The 8,394-nt window shown below is 47.1% G+C and overlaps 1 long non-coding RNA gene across 1 annotated transcript; it reads left to right on the top strand.

Annotated features, from left to right (window-relative positions):
- The first annotated feature begins 2,871 nt into the window (after positions 1-2,871).
- LOC147959096 (uncharacterized) lies at positions 2,872-6,502 on the top strand. The gene is made up of 3 exons (XR_015610685.1): positions 2,872-3,098; positions 4,518-4,586; positions 6,191-6,502. It is a non-coding gene; the product is annotated as an uncharacterized LOC147959096 (long non-coding RNA).
- Positions 6,503-8,394: the final 1,892 nt, after the last annotated feature.

The raw sequence follows: 8,394 nt of genomic DNA, 5'->3' as shown, positions 1-8,394 counted from the left end.
ATCTAAGCTTACGTCGATCTTCCTCATCTTATCATTTCGCCTTGAACAACAAGCTTAATTTCGAGTTTGTGTCGTACCCATGGTCCCAATAATATTTCGATTCATCATTCCTTTGACTAGATGTCATCACCGATCGATTACGTCTTCATGAAATCTCTCGACAAATGTGTCATGATCATCATCAACATTCTGAGCTTTTCCAGGCTATCAATCGAATTCATGATGAGAAATACAATCCTTGCCCCTCGATGATTTGTGTTATCATTGACAACATTCTTATATTTTCCCCAACACAAACTTGTTCATATAATTTTGGAATTACATCCTTTTTGACAGGTCGATGGATCACAGCTGAACCCATCGGCCACATCCCCATCTATTTCCTGATAACAAATTCATGATATGTTGTAGAAAATTCCTGATGGATCCGTTGTGAATCCAAGGTCCGACCTTTACCCGATGACCATGTCAATGCTATCCCGAAGCATGATTGTTGTACTCAAACATCAACAAGAACATTGGAATCATAATGCTAAATGTTTTTTTATCATCTATCCAAACACCGTTGTACAGGTAACATCATGAATTCCCTCACCCCTTTACCTAATTGGTTATCTACTTACTATCGTATCGTGGATATCATCCTCTGCTTGTCCTTGGGAAGGATATACTCCTGATAATTTTGTTTAACCACATTTTCCCTTCCATTATTTTGATTAATATACTAATCATATTTTCCTTTCCATTCTTTTGTTTAACCTTTCTGGTAAACTAACTTATCTCATTAGAGATAATTTCCTACTTATGTAAACACCTCGGTGTACAATTTGTCAGTAATACCCTGTTACTATTGTTGATGACATTTTGGTAACCACCGATGGACGAGAACTTTGCCTATTGGTCCGCCTCGTTTCAACGAGCAGGAAAATAGTTCTCTTCGTCCCTCGCCCTTGGTACCAACGTTGTTGGCAACATAATTGGCAGTCTATCATCTGCCATGCCTTGCTATCGGTCCCCTTTCTACTTTAAACCCACATGGTGGGCCCATAACCCACAGTTCCACAGGATCGAAACCTTACTCTCATGTACAATATTGTTTTCGAAACATTCTTTGCACTTGGCTTTGTATGTAATTCACGAGCCAACTTCCACCCCATGTTTCATTCTGGTATCAGAGGCAACATTATTCTTCATTGCTCTGAACCCCATCATCACTTGTTTTAGGCATCCGCTGGATGCCTACCTGGTTGAAACTTGTTGAACCTCCTTATAGCACTCTTGATACATTGCTTGGTGCTTCTAAGATCTCCTTCCTTGAGATAACTATCGGATGTCGATCCTTTCAGACATCCGCTCTTATAGCTTCCCTCTTATTTCACTCCTTAAATCTCGGGACGAGATTTCTTGTAGTGGAGGAGAATTGTGACGCCCGAAAAATTAAGCTACAGTAATCCAAAGTTAATTGTGCCATGTCATCATTTTTTTCTGTTGCTAAATCCCACGTTGTTCCAAACCGGTTCAAAATTCAATTTCAAATTAAAGTCAAAATTCAGATTTGTCGAACGGTGAAACTAACATGTTTGAATAATTCTATAAATTCCCCTAATCATTGTCATGTTGGAACCAACCTCATTTGAATTCCCGAAATGCCCGTGAAATTTAATTTGGTGGTCCAGCAACAATTAAATTGGCCTATCCAATTTCTAAAAATCGTTAGGCAACTCCTTTTGAGCCCAAACTTTTTCGTGCCTTATAAGAATATTGTCTAGTATTTATATGACATGTTTCACATTTTACAAAAGTTTGTTTGGTGGGTCAACCAAATGCAAAAGTGGAGCTAAAAACTAAAACAGAAAAGTTTAAAAGGAAAACAAGAGAAAAATGAAAAAAAAGCCTCCCCCCAGGCTTCATAGCCCACTTGGCCACTAGGCCGGCCCACCTACCCCACCCTCCTGCTCCTTCCTGTTCACGAGAGGTGGTGGCGCGCATCCGACCACCATGGCCGCGGCTGTGAGTGCGTGGCGGCCATCCCGCGGTTCCCCGTCATGTATAAGCTGGCCCCGACGCCCTCCTCCCTCCCTTGACGAACCCTAGCCGTTTCCCCCCCCCCCCCCCACTCGATCGCTCCACTCCTCTTGCTCCCCTCTCTCTCCCGAATACAGCCGACACCATGCATCGCTCGTAAGGATGGCAATGGGTCAGGTTTGGATCAGGTTGAACAATATCAAATCCATATCCATATCCATGAAGACAGTCTTTGCCCGTCCATGAATAAGTCCACGGGTGAAAAATTGTGTCCATGTCCAAACCCGATGGATATCCATACCCACTGGATATCCATTGGGTCCTCTCAATATATACAAATATGACATAAGACAATGTTAACATAAGATCTTCCATTCTTCACCTCGTGGCAAGCTAGACTTCACTTATTGTAAACATCATCTTATGGTAAATGAGCGTCCAGTAACAATCTAATATCATTTAGTATTTTACTAAAAGATGGAATAATGAGTCATTTAACGAGGAGATAAAAATAAAGGAAGGGGCGCTGGAGTATGTTAGTGGGGATTGAATGTCAACTAATGAAAGTTACGATGGGGATTGTGCAATTCCTTTTGCATGATTTACATAACAAAGTTTAAAATTGCAATGGGAGATGTGACTATGGGGTAGGGATAGCAGATTTTTGCCCATTAATGCATACTATCGGGTCGGATTTGGATATATCCATGGATACAAGATTATATCCATGCCCTACCCGCGAGCAATCGGGTCGGATTTGGGCACCGCCCATGGGCACAAAAATATATCAAAACCCTATCCATTCGGATCGAATATCCATGAATATGCATGTCCATGGTTAAAATTGCCATCCTTAGTCGCTCGATTCCGCGGCCACCGGCGCCCCCGCGCTCGGGAGCCTTGTCTGCGAGGTGCGCCGGCCACCACTTCTTCTTCCTCGACCATTGGTTGAAGCCGGGGCGATCTACAGCGAAGGAATCGAGCCCTTCTTTGTCCTCGAACGGGCTTCTTCCCGGCGAACTCCGGCGCCGTCGATCCTCCCCGAGCCTGCTGCCCTCCCCTACCGAACCATAGTGAGCACATGCTCCCCCTCGTCCTGTTTGCTTTGATCCTCGTGCCCCTAGCATTTTTTTGCCTTAGCCGTTGACCGTCGCGCCGCGCCAGAGCTCGTGTCGAGCTCACGCTCGCAACCGCCATCGCCTGCTACCTGCGCCGCACGAACCTCGGCTGAGCTCGCAGTCGCCCTGACCGTCCGCGCTTCGGACGCGCTCACCGCGCCCGCACACCGAGTCCCGTCCGCACCCTGACCGCCTATGTCTGCTCAGGGCCGCGCCCTCGCACGTGCGCGCGTGCTCGGGGGCCGCCCTCCCTGCCTTGTGGGCTGCTGCTACCTGCTGCTTGTGCTGCTGCATGTGCACGCCCGCATTATGCCCGCAATTGCTCGCCGCGCCCCCCTGACTTGAGCTGTTGCCGCTGCTAGCTGCTCTGCCCGCACATCACCTCTGCCGCTCGTGCGCTCGCCCCCTGGCTAATGCCGTGACCTCCGGCGCGCCCGTATGTGTGCGTGCGTGCAGTGTGTGTGCGTTGAGTGGGTGGTCGAGCCCGCTCTGCCCGGCCATGCCCACCTCCAGCCTCGCCGCACCGCTGCACTACTGCTGCTTTCCTGCTCCCGCGGTGCCTGCTGCTATGCTACACTGCTACAGTAACATTCAGTTACTGTAGCTAGTGCTAGCTTTTCTAATTTGACATTGTCTGGCCCTCTGTACAGCCTCTAAAGAACGTCTAATCAGCGGTTAACATGGGTAAAATTAATATGAGTAGAAAGTACACTTGACAAACTTCATTTTATCCCACTAGACGAAATCCTTTCGATGCGTGGATTAATTCCTACGAAAATCACAAAGTTCAACGTTCTGTTAACTGAAAAACTGAAAACAGCTTTATTTTCATAGCTACTTTAGAGCTCTTGATGATCAAGCAAATGAACTCTAATATGGATGTAGTTGGTACTAACATGTAGATCACAGAAAAATTCTCAAAATTGATATAAGACACAAAATCATAGGAGGTACAGATCCATAGTTGTAGCCTTTTGAAAACAGCTAAGTGATGTTAAAAACTGGCAAATTCTCAGACTTAGCAGAATTTCAGAGGTTTTTCAGAATATTATTTAAATCTTTGAAAAATCTTAGAAAATAATCCGTAACTCGGATGAAAAAGTTTTATACATGAAAGTTGCTCAGAACGACGAGACGAATCGGAATACGCTCTTCGTTCGTCTGTCACATGCCCCTAGCATAGCAAACATCGAACTTTTCCCCTCCGGTTCATCTGTCCGAAAATGCCTAACTCCGGGAAAACATTCCCGGATGTTCTCCCCCTTCTCCGGTATCGTGTAGCACCGCGTTAAAACATACCTAGCTCTGCATGTTGTCCTGTTATGCATTGTTTGCTCTATATTTACTATTTCTTCCCCCTCTTCTCTCCGGTAGACCCCGAGACCGATGTCGCCCCTGTGTTTGACTACGTCGACGACGACCCCTCCTTGCTAGAGCAACCAGGCAAGCAAACCCCCCCTTGAGCATTCCGATATCGCCCATTTTCTTTCCCTCTCATGCTTGCATTAGAACTGCTACTGCTTTCTGTATGATCCTACTCGGATGCATAGCCTGTTTTTGTTACCTGCTTTCATACCTTACTTGCTTATCCTAAACTGCTTAGTATAGGTTGGATAGTGATCCATCAGTGACCCCCACCTTGTCCCAGTTGCCCCGCTTTATGTTCAATGGCTCGATCAACGTGATCGACGTCCAGGCCCCGACACCGCACATCACCCCCTAGTTGTATGACTCTGTAGAGTTACCATCGAGTGCCGAGGGTGGAACCTCTTACATCACTCCTGATGAGATCTCTGTAGTGTAGCTATATGGTCGAGGTCATCGAGGGTGATTTCCTCCTTAACCACTTCCGTTACGGCTCTGTCGTGCAACCCATCAAATGTGAACCTCGAGGGTGGATCCTCTTACGTTCACCTTGATGATAACATCGAGTGGGATTCACCGGGGGTAATTCCTCGGGTTTTCCCCTTGGTGTTCGACACACAGTTACTATGGTTACTATGACTTTGCACTGAGCCATGTTACTAAAGACGGGTCGACCCCGAGGGGTACCCGCGCGAGCTTAGTAGCGAGTGATGTGGAGTCGGGTTGACCTGGAAGGTGCCCGCGAGATACTTATGAGGCGTGGCCGGGCATTATTAGCCCTTGCCGCAAGTACTCAAGATGGGGCGACGGGGTCACATTGATCGTGAGTCTCTGCTCGTTACCGCGTGCTCCTAATCCACTACAATTTGGATATTTGATCCGAGGGGCCTCTGGCCTGATAGCACTAACCATCACGTGGGCATAGTATGGGTGTTCTACGTCGTATTCATCAGCTGAAGTTTAATAGACGTCAGCGACTGAGCGGCGCGCGCCGGGTTGGACTGCGTAAGCTCCTTCCTTGTTGAAGGAGGTAGCTAGGTCTGCTCACCGGCCGCCCACGCAACGTGCAGGAGTTCCCGGGGAGATGGCCCATGACCCCTGGGGGCACAGGTTTAGTCCTGCGTGCTGACCTCTCTATTAAGCCTAGGTCGGGTTGCGGCGTATTGTTTGGCCGAGGCCGGTCATGACCCAAGAAAGTGTGTCCGGCCGGAGTTAATCAAGCATGGTGGGTAAGTTTGTGCACCCCTGCAGGGAAGAAAACATCTACCGATAGCCTGTCCTACGGTAACGGACCCTTGGAGTTGTATCCCGATCGATACAACTAGAACTGGATACTTGAGTTGAGAAATGGATATGAGAAATGGATAGTATGTCTCTGGGATTGCTTTCTCGCAGGGAGTCGAGAAAGGATCTCTGGCCGAGGTTGATAACACTACTACTTTACTTTATGCTACTCTTATCTCTCCTGACGCTTGAAGATGCTTGAAGATGCTAGTCTTCGATAGGCTAGGCTTTCTCCTTCTCTTCTGGAATTCTGCAGTTTAGTCCACAGATACAGCCCATTTCATCTGATACAGATGCATACTTAGTTTAGATCTGATGTAAGTCTTGCGAGTACTTTGGATGAGTACTCATGGTTGCTTTGCTACTTCTTTTCCCCCATACCCGTTTGTTGCGACCAGATGACGGATCCCAGGAGCCAGACGACGCCACTGATGACTACTACTACCCGAAGGATGCCTACTACTACGTGGAGACCGCAGACGACTAGGAGTATTTAGGAGGCTCCCAGGCAGGAGGCCTTGCCTTTTCGATCATTGTTGCTTTTGTGCTAGCCTTCTTAAGGCAATCTTGTCTAACTTATGTCTGTACTCAGATATTGTTGCTTCCGCTGACCCTTGTCTATTCAAGCTTATGTATTCGAGCCCTCGAGGCCCCTGGCTTGTAATATAAAGCTCGTATTATTTTAATTTGTGTCTAGAGTTGTGATGTGATATCTTCCCGTGAGTTCTTGATCTTGATCATACACATTTGTGTGTATGATTAGTGTATGGTCAAATCGGGAGCGTCACAAGTTGGTATCAGAGTCGACTGCCTGTAGGAATCCCCCTTCCAAACTCTTCGGCCGAAGTCGAGTCTAGACATTGAAAAACTTTTACTAACATGGATGTGTGCCTTACGGGCCCACGTCGCCATTTGGGTGGTATTAGGATCTTTTACTCCTCGATCTATACTCTGGGACTCTGATCTCTCTTCTATTCGGGTTAAATGATTTTACTAAATCAGACTCTAGGTTCTCGTAACTACATCCGCCCGGAGAGTCCCTTATTTCAGATGATCGCCTGCTGCATCAGAAGATTCCGAAGATACTCGACGATTTTCTCTCAAGACTTTGTGCCTGTTGCCTTTGCAATTCCCTACCACCGAAATATCCTTATGGATAACTACACACACTTACCAACCTTACATTATATCCCATTGATCTTGTTATTACAAGATGCCCTGAACTGCTCTCCTTTTCCAAGAATCCTTTGAGCTTACTGCCTTGCAGTTCCTTGTCATCTGAATACTCCTACGGATAACTTTGTGCACCTATCGAGTATCCGCTCATCCTCAGTTGATTCTTGTACTTCACAAAAGTCTTCGTAATACCATTCGTTCTTGTGAAAATCCTTAACAGCCTATTGTTCTTGAATTTCCTGCTTGGTTGCATTATGGTTAATACCATAAGTCTAGTAATCTTATTGTCAGCCTTGTCATTATCATTTTGAGTCCGTTGATACAATATGTTGCGAATGCTCGCAACCCTCAATCAGGTCCTAGAATTCATCCTTCCGGCTCAGACGTCATTTTAACATGTGCTGAATCTCGATCAGTCAAATCGCCATCGATTGTACCCCTAAGGCTACTCTACCTATACATCCCTAATCAGAGCATTGCTTCTGATCCCTTGTCATGGAATTCATAATTCCATTGCAATTGAGCTTTGAGTTAGTCAGTTGTTTCTATAATCTGATCTCCTTGCATTCTTTCTTCCTCTGGTTGAGTACTGATGCTCACATCAAATCCCTTGTCGACCACCAAACCCCCCTTTTTCGGATTTTACCCGACAACGTCCTTCATATTCAATAAGCTTGTGAGCCTTTCCTCGGATACATAATGCTTTTGGTAAATTGTATCCTCCGCTTTCTCAAGCATGCTCTACTACCGAGCTCGTGTTATTTATTCTTGGAATTTATGATATATGTTCCTAAGATGCCTCGATGGGTTGAACCTATGCCTTCCCTAATCTGTGTGAACTCAGGAGTTATGCGGGTTATACTCTACTGGCTTTCCGTCAGATAAATTTCAATACTACAGTTTCATCAAGAGCGAGAAATAAAATGAAAGGTTATGGATTGTAGAAGTGGGAGTCGAGCCTGAACCTTTGTGTTCATGCCCACAGACATGATGTGGAACTTATCATGAAAGCTTCTTGCAAGGATATTTAATCTTTTGAATAATTCTTCCGGTATCGTACAGAGGTGGGCATGGCCGGGCAGAGCGGGCTCGACCACCCACTCAACGCACACACATTGCACGCACGTAAACACACGGGCGCGCCGGCGGTCACGGCATTAGCCAGGGGGCGAGCGCGTGAGCGGCAGAGGCGATGCGCGGGCAGAGCAGCTAGCAGCGGCAACAACTAAAGTCAGGGGGGCGCGGCGACCAGTTGCGGGCACAATGCGGGCGTGCACACACAGCAACACAAGCAGCAGGTAGCAGCAGCCCACAAGGCAGGGAGGGCGGCCGCCGAGCACGCGCGCGCGCGCGAGGGCGCGACCCTGAGCGGACAGAGGCGGTCAAGGTGCGGACGGGACTCGGTGTGCGGGCGCGGTGAGCATGT

The sequence above is a fragment of the Triticum urartu genome, chromosome 7A, assembly GCF_056163025.1.
Source record: "Triticum urartu cultivar PI428250 chromosome 7A, HENAU_Tu73, whole genome shotgun sequence".
Lineage (NCBI taxonomy): Eukaryota > Viridiplantae > Streptophyta > Magnoliopsida > Poales > Poaceae > Triticum > Triticum urartu.
Note: the sequence above shows the minus strand (reverse complement) of the source record. Positions and strands in the feature narration are given on the sequence as shown.